Genomic DNA, 12,083 nt, shown 5'->3' with positions numbered 1-12,083 from the left:
ACCTAAACTCCATGCTCGTGACTTGCAACAAACCCTTGATTCATGGTTGATCCGTTCAGGTATCCCTAATATCAATGAAACTTGGGTGTTGATAAGGTGTAAACCATAATCCACCAAAAATGGATGGTTGATATTAAGGATAACATGATTCATCCCATGACCTTTGTTTGGTGTGCTTTGCTTGATCCTCTTAATTTCTCTCCAGGCAGTGCAACCTGACAGATGTTCAAGCGGATCCAGCAATTCTGATTGACATGCCATTGCATTGCATAACGTCATCTGCATATTTGCATCCAACATCTCATGCTTATTCATTTGTAGGGTATTCCCTTTTTAAGGGGGGGCCTTAAAATCGAATAAGCAGTGCATCGCATACCATACATACTAACCCTTGTTTGTTTTGCAGGTGTCACCGCAGTGTCTAATGTTTGTTCCCTGTTGCAGGCAGTTATTGGTCCCAAGCGAGTTCACAGGTACCCGACAAAGGAAAACCGTCCATGACTAGCAATGGACCAGATACAGAAAGAACTGGCTGATATGCGTGAAAGGATGGATCAGTTCATGACATTGATGATTGGTATGGCAGAAGGCCAGGCAAAGCTGAAGGAATTGGTTGAGCAACCGAGGCCAGATCCAGAGGTGGAAATACCAAGTGCTGAGGGGAACCCTGGTAACCCTGGGAACCCTGGTAACCCTGGGAACGCTGATAACCCTGTGAACACTGGAAACATGGGTAACGCAAATATTGATGGAAACCCGGGTAATGTTGGCAACACGGGAAATGTTGGGAATGGTATTGGCGGAAGGTACAATGTGAATCAAGGGATTTGGATTAACGGGCGCCCCATTACTGAAGATTGTCAGTATGATCAATTTTCTTTGCACGACGAGGCCCTCGAGACCACTCGCCGTATGGATGAGCTTGCTGAGAAGCTCAAATCTTTGGAGTCTCAAAATTCCTTAGGTTTTGATGTCACCAATCTTGGTCTGGTTCAGGGAGTAAGGATCCCTCACAAGTTCAAACCCCTTACTTTTGAGAAATACAACGGGGCTTCTTTCCCACGCACTCATCTCCAATCTTATCTGGGAAGGTTGGGAGCTCACACTGAAGATGAAAAGTTGTGGATGTACTATTTTGAAGACAGTTTAACTGGAGCTTCTCGTGAATGGTATTCTCATTTGTCTCATACTACCATCAAGAGTTGGAAAGACTTGGCAGAGGCTTTTGTCAAGCAATATCAATACAACTTGGACATGGCTCCAAATTGGACCTTGTTGCAAGGAATGTCTCAGACTGCCAAGGAAACCTTTAGAGAATATGCTCAGCATTGGAGACAGATTGCTGCATCCGTCCAACCCCCTATGTCTGAAAGGGAGATGGCGGACATGTTCATGAACACTCTTCAAGGCAATTATATCGAGAGATTGGTTGCTTGCCCGTCAATTAGCTTTCCAGAGATAGTGATTGCTGGAGAAAGGATCGAGAGCCTGTTGAAGATGGGCCAAATTCAAGACAACAGTGCTTCCAACTCATCAGTTCCCAAGAAACCATTTGCTGGTAACGGTCAGCGAAGAAGAGAAGGTGAGACGAGCGTTGTATATGCCGGCAGAGGCAGGGGCAGAGGACGCCCTAATTATTATCAAGATCAAGTGGCCGCAGTCACTATTCCAACACCTGTTCCTCAACCGCAGTATCATTCGCAACAGCAACCCAGGTATAACAATCAACAACAAGGAGGTAATCCGGGTCAGCAGAGACCCTATCAACAATGTCCAAGGCAGATGGACCGGGTCATTGAGCCAATCCCAATGCCTTATTCTGTATTACTTCCCAAGCTGATTGACATGAATTTGGTTACGTTAGGAACTCTGGCCCCACCGGTCGATCCCAACAATCTGCCTAGAGGTTATGATGTCAATGCTAGATGTGCTTTTCACTCCAACGCACCTGCCCATACTACAGATAATTGCAAGGCTCTCCAGCTAAAGGTACTAGATTTGAGAGATGCCCAGGCCATCAATTTTTCTCTGGTGCCCAATGTTATCCAAAACCCGATGCCAGCTCACAGCGGGCAGAGGATTAATGTTGTTGATAGTGGGGAAACTTCGAATTTGGTTTCTGATGTGACTAAAGTGAAGACTTCGCTATCGGTGGTCAAAGACCGACTCTTGAAAGGACAGATTTTCCCGGGCTGTGGGGAAGAGTGCAGAAATTGTCAAGACGCCGAGAACGAATGTCATAGTTTGAGAAGGAGTATTCAGCAACTGATAGATGAAGGTTGTCTTCAGTTCGATCAGACTCGTCCAGTGAAGAATGATGTGTCGACAGTAATGTTTTATTTCACTCCTGAAGAAATATATGTTCCCGAGAGACCCGCTCCGACAACAATATATTTCCCAGAAAGTCCAGCACCAATTTACTCTAACAACCCTCAACCGACTTTGATTGGTCCGGTCACCATCACGGTACCAGGACCTGTTCCGTATAAGAAAGACAGTGCTATCCCGTGGCACTATGGGGCAGAAAGTTAACGAAGAAGACATTGACATTGGTAGCTCCGTTGTAGACAATGTTGGAGGAATTGGTGGCTTCACTCGCAGTGGACGCCTATTTGCACCATCAACATTGCGCATGAATGCTGAAGCTGAGGCAGCTGCCAAGGCTAAAGGAAAACAGGTATCCACCGAAGAGGTTACTACCGAGGAAGCTCATCCTAAGACTGCATTCGAGAAGGAAGTGGATGAGTTTATGAGGATTATCAAGAAAAGTGACTACAAGGTAGTCGACCAGCTAAATCAGACACCCTCAAAGATCTCCATTCTCTCACTATTGATGTGCTCTGAGGCACACAGAGCAGCCTTGTTGAAAGTACTAAATATGGCTTATGTTCCCCCAGAGATAACTGTTGACCAGCTGGAGTCGGTAGTTTCGAATGTACACACTAGCCATGCGCTAGGTTTCACCGATTATGACCTAACATCTGAGGGCAGGAATCACAACAAAGCCTTGCATATCACAATGGAATGCAAAGGGACGGTGCTTTCCCATGTTTTGGTTGATACAGGTTCTTCTCTAAATGTTCTCCCAAAGAAAGCCTTAACAAAGTTGGATTGCGATGACGCCACCCTGAGGCCGAGTAATTTAGTTGTAAGGGCTTTTGATGGCTCTAAGCGGGCTGTTTGTGGCGAAGTTGAGTTGGCAGTTAAGATTGGACCGCAAGTATTCAAGAGTACCTTTTATGTGATGGATATCCAGCCTGCCTATAGCTGTCTGCTAGGTCGACCCTGGATTCATGTTGCCGGTGCTGTTACTTCTACTCTCCACCAGAAGCTCAAATATGGACTAGAAGGTCAGATCGTCACCATTTGTGGTGAAGAGGATATTTTTGTTAGCCACCTGTCTACATTTAAGTATGTGGAGATGGATGGCGAGATGCATGAGATGTTGTGTCAGGGCTTCGAAGCCATAAACATCAGTGAGGTCGCGCCCGAAACTGTCTTTTCACCTGAGTCTGAGAAGGTCGGGACTTCTATCTCTTCATACAAGCAAGTTGTTGAAGTGGTTAAGGCTGGTAATGCCCAAGGCTGGGGCAAATTTGTGGAGCCAATCATAAAAGAAGACAAGTTTGGATTTGGGTATACTCCGGGGTCTCAGAAGAATGAAGTCGGTACTTTCTCCAGCGGGGGTTTGGTTTCTCCCCACACCATCAATGCTGCAGATGGAGACAAGGCTGACAGCGACTGTGACTTAGATAGCTGGATTCGCCCGTGTGTCCTAGGAGAAAAGCTCGACAATTGGTCGTCTGAAAAAGTCGTCCGGTTTACTCTACTGAAGGAGTAATTTTTATTGTTTTCCTTTTATCACATGCATAACAAAGTCTTACACTTTGACCAAGGTGTAATGACTCATCTGTAGGGCCATCCATTTAGTTACATTTCATAATTATTTTCATCATCAATAAAGGACATCCTTTGCAAACAATTTTGTGTTCTCTTTCTTTCAATTATTTTTACTTTTACAAAAACGGCAATGTTTCTTTTTCATGTTTCTTTTTCGTTTTTCTTTCTAAAAAACACCTCGTAAAACTGATCACTCGGATCTCACTGTTAACGACACTGCTATGGCCAAGTATGACTTCGACAATCCTATCTATCAAGCCGAAGAAGGGGTTGAGGAAGATTGTGAATTGCCTGAGGAGTTAGCCAGGTTGTTGAAACAGGAGGACCGAGCTATCACACCTTATCAGGAGGTGGTTGAGACCATCAACATTGGTACAGAAGATGACAAGAAAGAGATCAAGATCGGGGCCAGTCTACAGGCCGAGAGGAAAAGACCGTTGATCATGTACTTGACTGTGTTAGAAAGGTCAATGGGTTGTGTGCTCGGTCAGCATAACGAGTCAGGTCGAAAAGAGCATGCAATATACTACCTTAGCAAAACGTTTATCGATTATGAACAAAGATACTCACTGCTCGAGAAAACTTGTCGCGCTTTGGCATGGGCTGCTCGCCGACTAAGACAGTATATGTTGACTCACACGACTCTATTGATATCAAAGATGGATCAAGTCAAGTATATTTTTGAAAAGCCAACAGGGTTTCTAGGTGGAAAATGATACTGACAGAGTATGACATCCAATACACTTCACAAAAAGCCATCAAAGGAAGTGTCTTGTCAGACTATCTTGCCGCGCAACCGATTGATGATTACCAACCTATGAGGTTCGACTTTCCTGATGAGGACATCATGTTTCTCAAATCGAAAGATTGCGAGGAACCACTCCCGGAGGAGGGGCCTGACCCTGAATCCAAATGGATTATGATACTTGATGGGGAGGTCAACATCAATGGTTGCGGAGTTGGTGCAGTGTTGATCACACCGGAGGGGGTTCATATGCCATTTTGTGCTAGAATAACTTTTCCCTGTACCAACAATGAAGTCGGACGAAGCAGAATGGGTCTGTTCTCGATACAATCAGCTAAGCCTAGTTGAGGAAAAGAGACTAGCAGCTATATGCCATGGCCAGCTATATCAGAGACGGACAAAGAGAGCGTTTGATCAGAAAGTGCGCCCTCGGGAGTATCGAGTCGGTGAATTGGTACTCAAAAGAATTCTTCCTCCCAACACAGATCACAGGGGCAAATGAACACCGAACAACGAGGGTCCATACGTGGTTAAAAGAGTTTTCTCTGGCGGAGCTCTGATGCTAACAACCATGGATGGCGAAGACTTCCCGTCCCCTGTCAACTCAGACGCAGTTAAAAAATACTTCGCATAAAATAGACCCGCTGGACAGTAAAAAGAGTAGTCCATGCAAAAAAGGGGCATCCCGACGAACCAAAAAAAAGAATGAAGAGGTTCGGGCAAAAATTAGGGATATAAAAATAAATAAAAAATGTACACCCAGTGAGTCGAAAACCCGAAAGGGCGGCTCAGGCAAAAAAGGGTATCCCAGTGGATTGAAAACCCAAAAGGGCGGTCCACGCAAAAGTTAGGGAATAAGCGAATAACTGCGATCTGAGTTCATCCGTGTTATAGCACCGTTTCATTCAATCTGGCAATCTTCGAAGGTAAAAGATTGACTAATCATCCACTTCAGAAAGCAAGATGAGCAGAGCGTCTTGAGGACATACGAGCCATAGCAGAGTCGAATCTCGATGGGACCCCGTTTCCACATTGCCATTAGGATAGTTTCTCTTGTTCAATTTATAGCGATCGCCTCTTTCCAGGGATCAGCTTCCTGATGTACTCGCCTATTCCTGGCACAAATTTTTCAACCAACAAAAGTCGAATAATTCAGTTAAAAAGCCTCTTTACTTTTCATTTATTAGTTTGTTTGCAAAAGATGTCTGAATTCTTGAGGAAACATATTGCATCTGAATGTAATGGTGGCTTTTGCAGATGACTTGCGCAGGAAAACAATCAAAATTGCTTTGAATGTGCGTAATCCCGGACGGTGAATTCAAACCGAGTAATTCCCCGGGGCATACGTGTATTTTTTGGTTACAGGTCACAGGAACCGGATGCCAAGTCATGATTCCTCACCCCCAAGCGGTTGACAAAGCCTCTCCTCTGCAGAGCAGGTTCCCCAGTAGAGTTGACAGTATCCAGACTGTATATCCCCAGTAGAGTTGATAGTATCCAGACTGTATATCCCCAGCGGAGTCGACAGTGCCAGACTAAATCTTCCCAGCAACAGCGGAGTAGTCGCATACCCAACAGACAAGAGGGTGGTGTTCCCAGTGTTCATCTCGTCCCCAGCAGATTATTTTTTTTAACAGATTTGTTTTAATCCCCAGCCTGAGGACGATTAGCAAGTTCATATCCCCAGCAAAGGTCGATTCCTACGACATTTCCCCAGGAAGTGCTTTCTCACAGACTCTCCTCGTAGAGCCTCGCCAAGCAAAGTTTCCATAGTTGATACTTCCCCAGCAAGGTCAACTTTTCAAAAAAGGCCGATTTATTTTCGGTGGCTCCCCGGTCCCGGCAGACGGATCGTTCTGTAAGAACAAAAATAGTTCTACAACAGATTCCAAGATTTTGATGATAACAAAGGATGAAACCAAAAATGGCACTCTAACGAAAAGTTCTAAACTGTGCAAGACTCTAAACCAAGAAGAAAGGAATCTGATCACGTCATCAGATACAGAATCAAATCAGATACAAATTACCAGAAGATTAGAAGCATCTGAAGAAGAAACACGCTCTAAAAGTTCTGACTCTGAGCAAAACAGTATATCAGAATATCAGAAGCATCTGAAGAAGAAGCGCGCTCTAGAAGTTCTGACCCTGAGAAACGGTATATCAAAATTCCAGAAGCTCTCAACGTCATCTGAAGACAACATCAGAACTCTAAGGGATCAGAACTATCAGAAGCTCTGAAGCCACATCTCAAGATCTCAGATTAATAGAGTAACGCAGACTCTGATAATGGATTTCCTTATCCAGAAAGAGTAACGGCAACTTCAACTTCAAATGGAAAGAAACTATATTTGGAAAGAAGTTATTCAGGGAGACAAACTTGTTATGGCAAGAAACAACAAAGTTATGGCATTAAACTCTCATAAAGACTAAATATCTGCCATCACTACAAACGGTCGTTTTTCACCTCTATATAAAGAACGGCGAACCTCATTGAGAGATACACCTGAACGCACAGAATTACTCTACTCTCTCTCTAATCTTTCACGAGCTTTTGCTCATAACAAGAAACTTCTTATCTGCTCTAATTGTTGTAATACTTGCTTTATCCTAGAAGCACTCTAGATTACAAAACTCTGTTTTTACCTAAATTGTTTTAATTCCTCAAGTGACTCTGCGCAGTCTGTATACTTGAGAGGACTAAGAGATCTTTCTCTTAGATGTTGGTTGTAATAATCTTTCAAGATTAGTGGATTAAGTCCTTGTTGAAGGCGGAATCACCTTGGTCGGGTGGACTGGAGTAGCTTTGTGTTATAAGCGAACCAGTATAAAATCCTGTGTGATTTTATTTTGCAAAAATGCTTATTTTCCAAAACAATTCAAACCCCCCCTTTCTTGTTTTTCTCCCCTTCAATTGGTATCAGAGCTTCGGCTCTGTTATTGATTTTCCAATCAAATACTTAACCGTGTAGAGAGATCCAGAACGAGAAAAACTATGGCCCAGACAAACGAAAGAGACAGTTACAATGCTAAGCCTCCTGTTTTTGATGGAGAGAAATTCGATTACTGGAAAGATAGAATTGAAAGTTTCTTTCTAGGCTATGACGCTGATCTCTGGGACATTGTCACAGATGGATACACACCTCCTGTAACAAATGATGGAGTTGAAGTTCCCAGAAGTAAGATGTCAGATGATCAGAAGCGCGTATTCAAGAATCATCACAAAGCCAGAATGATACTTCTCAACGCCATATCCTATAATGAGTACGAAAAAATCACCAACAGGGAAACAGCTAAAGATATACTTGATTCTCTAAAGATGACTCATGAAGGAAACTCTCAGGTCAAAGAAACAAAGGCTCTGGCTCTAATCCAGAAGTATGAAGCCTTCAAGATGGAGGATGATGAAGCCATAGAGGTAATGTTCTCCAGATTCCAAACTCTTATTGCAGGTCTCAAAGTTCTAGACAAAGGATACACAACTGCAGACCACGTCAAAAAGATAGTCAGAAGCTTGCCAAAGAAGTGGAGACCCATGGTCACTGCTCTGAAGCTGTCAAAGGATCTGAACAACATCAGTCTTGAAGAGCTTGTCAGTTCCCTCAGAAGCCATGAGATAGAACTAGAGGAAGATGAGCCTCAGAAGAAGAACAAGTTTGTAGCATTAAAGTCCAGATCTGAAAGACGCAAATCTGACCGAAACAAAGCATTCCAGGCCGAAACAGAAGATGCGGATGACTCTGAACAGGAAGATTCTGATGATGAAGAAGAATTGTCCCTTCTGACCAGAAGAGTTAAACAACTCTGGAAAAAGAGGAACAACAACTTCAAAAGACCAAGACCCAGAGGGGATCGATCAGAATCAACCTCAAAAGGTAAAACTAACAAAGATGTTACTTGTTATGAATGTAAAGAAACAGGTCACTACAGGAATGAATGCCCCAAACTAAAGAAAGACAACTTAAGAAAAGAAAGCTTCAAGAAAAATTCCCTCAGAACCAAGAAGGGATTAATGGCTACCTGGGATGAAAGTGAATCTGACTCATCAGAATCCGACGCTGATGAACAGGCCAATATGGCATTCATGGCTACCACATCCAGGAACAATTCAGATGAAGAATCTGAATCAGAAGAGGTATTCATTGAACTCTCTCGATCTGACTTAGAATCATGTTTGTATGAAACTCTCAGCTCATATCAGAAACTAAAACAAAAATTTAAAGCAATAAAAGGTTGTCTTGAAGAAAAATTTGAAGAATGTGGCAAACTTGAGATGATAATTCTAGAACTCAAAGATGAAAACAAAGTTTTAACATCACTAAAAGATGCAGCAAATAAAAATTGTTTAAAACTAGAAGAAGCGTTATCTCAAGCTCCACAAACTTCAAATACGATAATTTACAAATACGAAAAAGCCTTTCAAAAATTTCTGAAAAATGGGATAGGAAGGAATGTAATGGCATCCATGATTTATGGAGTAAGTCAGAACAATAGAAAAGGAATTGGGTATGATCCTAAAGAAGATAAAACTTCTACTAGTTACCAACTTAAATCTCCATTTTCATATCACTATACACACACGCAAGAGCAAAAATTTGAAAATGCTAGAAAACCCAAAGTGTTAAGAAACTTTGGGAAAACTAATCAGAAAGGACCCAAGAGACTTTGGGTACCAAAAGATAAGATTGTTTATGTTGTAGATATCCTATGCAGCAAAGTTCAAACACCAGTCATGGTACCTGGACTCTGGATGCTCGCGACACATGACGGGAAGAAAGTCTATGTTCCAAAGCCTGGAACTTAAAGACGCTGGATTCGTAGGCTTCGGAGGAGATCAGAAAGGAAGGATCAGAGGCTCCGGAACTATTGGTAATGATACTCTTCCCTCTATATCTGATGTCCTTTACGTAGAAGGATTAATGCATAATTTGTTATCCATAAGTCAATTAAGTGATAACGGTTATGATATGATCTTTAATCAAAAAACGTGTAAAGCGATAAATCAAAACAATGGTTCTGTCCTATTCACAGGCAAGAGGAAAAACAATATTTATAAAATCAATCTTTCTGATTTAAAAGAACAAAATGTGAAATGTCTGATGTCTGTTCACGAAGAGCAATGGGTATGGCATAGACGCTTGGGCCACATTAGCATGAGGAAACTATCTCAGCTAAATAAACTCGAGCTAGTCAGAGGCCTACCTAAACCGAAGTTCTCTTCAGATGCTCTATGTGAAGCATGTCAGAAAGGAAAATTTTCAAAAACATCTTTCAAAAAGAAAACTATTGTTACTACCTCTAAGCCTCTGGAACTTCTTCACATTGATCTATTTGGTCCTGTGAAAACAGCATCAGTCAATGGAAAGAAGTACGGACTAGTCATTGTTGATGATTTCAGTCGCTGGACATGGGTGAAATTCCTAAAACACAAGAGTGAGTCTCACTCTGTATTCACTAGTTTCTGCTCCAAAGTGCAAAAAGAATTTGACTCTAAAATTGTCAGAGTCAGAAGTGATCATGGTGGGCAATTCGAAAATAAATCCTTTGAGGAATTATTTGACTCTAATGGAATATCCCATGATTTCTCCTGCCCTAGAACTCCACAACAAAATGGAGTTGTAGAGAGGAAGAATAGGACACTCCAAGAGATGGCCAGAACTATGATCAACGAAACTAATGTGGCTAAGCACTTTTGGGCCGAAGCTGTAAATACAGCGTGTTACATTCAAAATAGAATCTCCATAAGACCCATTCTGGAAAAGACTCCCTATGAACTGTGTAAAGGAAGGAAACCAAACATTTCATATTTTCATCCATTTGGATGTTCTTGCTTTATTTTAAACACAAAAGAACATCTGAACAAGTTTGATTCCAAAGCACAGAAAGGTATCATGTTAGGATACTCAGAACGCTCTAAAGGCTACAGAGTATACAATACAGAAACCAAAATTGTGGAAGAATCAATTCATGTCAGATTTGACGATAAGCTTGACCCTGAAAAGTCAAAGCTAGTTGAAAATTTTGCAGATTTAGAAATCACTCTTGCAGGATCTGACAAAGCTCCAGAAACAACTACCATTCAGAATTCTGAGGAAATTAATCTTCCATTAATCCCCAAGAAAGCTAAAAGTCGCCTCAACGTATCTGAAGAATTGATTCTGGGCAACAAGGACGAACTTGTCAGAACCAGATCTACCTTCAGGACTTCTGAAGAGACTCCTCTAGGACTAGTATCTTTGATCGAGCCTACTTCCTGTGATGAAGCACTTCAAGATAACGACTGGGTTTTAGCCATGCAAGAAGAGTTAGATCAATTCACAAAGAACGATGTCTGGGATCTTGTTCCCAAGCCCAGAGGCACTCACGTTATCGGAACCAGATGGGTATTCAGAAACAAGCTGAACGAGAAAGGAGAAGTCGTCAGAAACAAAGCTCGACTGGTAGCTCAAGGTTACAATCAACAAGAAGGTCTTGACTACAATGAAACCTTTGCTCCAGTCGCAAGGTTAGAATCTATTCGTCTTCTTGTATCTTTCGCTATAAACCATTCTATTAAACTATATCAAATGGATGTCAAGAGCGCATTCCTTAATGGTTATATATCAGAAGAAGTGTATGTCAACCAACCTCCAGGTTTTGAAAATCCAAACTTTCCAGAACATGTTTTTAAACTTAAAAAATCTTTATATGGACTTAAACAAGCTCCCAGAGCTTGGTATGAACGTTTAAGTAACTTTCTTCTAGAACACAATTTTATCAGAGGGAAAGTTGACTCCACACTCTTCTGTAAGAACCTTAACAATGATCTCATGATATGCCAGATATACGTTGATGATATTATTTTTGGTTCAGCTAACGCCTCTGTTTGTCAAGAATTCTCTGAGTTAATGCAGGCAGAATTTGAAATGAGCTTAATACAAGAACTAAAGTTCTTTCTGGGAATTCAAATTAACCAAACTTCAGAAGTCACGTACGTTCATCAAAGCAAATACATAAAAGATGTTCTGAAGAAATTTGACATGGCTGAATGCAACTCTGCAAAGACTCCCATGCATCCAACATGCATTCTTGAAAAGGAAGAAGTCAGTAAAAAGGTTTGTCAGAAGCTCTATCGTGGTATGATAGGCTCCCTTCTTTATCTGACTGCTACTCGACCTGATATTCTATTTAGTGTCTGTCTATGTGCCAGATTCCAATCAGATCCTAGAGAAACTCACTTAACAGCAGTTAAGAGAATTCTCAAATATCTGAAAGGAACTCCTAACCTGGGCCTGATGTATGAGAAAACATCAGAGTATAGACTTTCTGGTTACTGTGATGCAGATTACGCAGGAGATAGATTGGAACGAGAAAGCACATCTGGAAATTGTCAGCTCTTAGGAAACAATCTGATATCATGGGCCAGCAAAAGGCAATCAACTATCACCCTATCCACGGCAGA

This window comes from Lathyrus oleraceus, chromosome 2 (assembly GCF_024323335.1).
Source record: "Lathyrus oleraceus cultivar Zhongwan6 chromosome 2, CAAS_Psat_ZW6_1.0, whole genome shotgun sequence".
NCBI classification, from domain to species: domain Eukaryota; kingdom Viridiplantae; phylum Streptophyta; class Magnoliopsida; order Fabales; family Fabaceae; genus Lathyrus; species Lathyrus oleraceus.
This window is presented reverse-complemented; position numbering follows the sequence as displayed.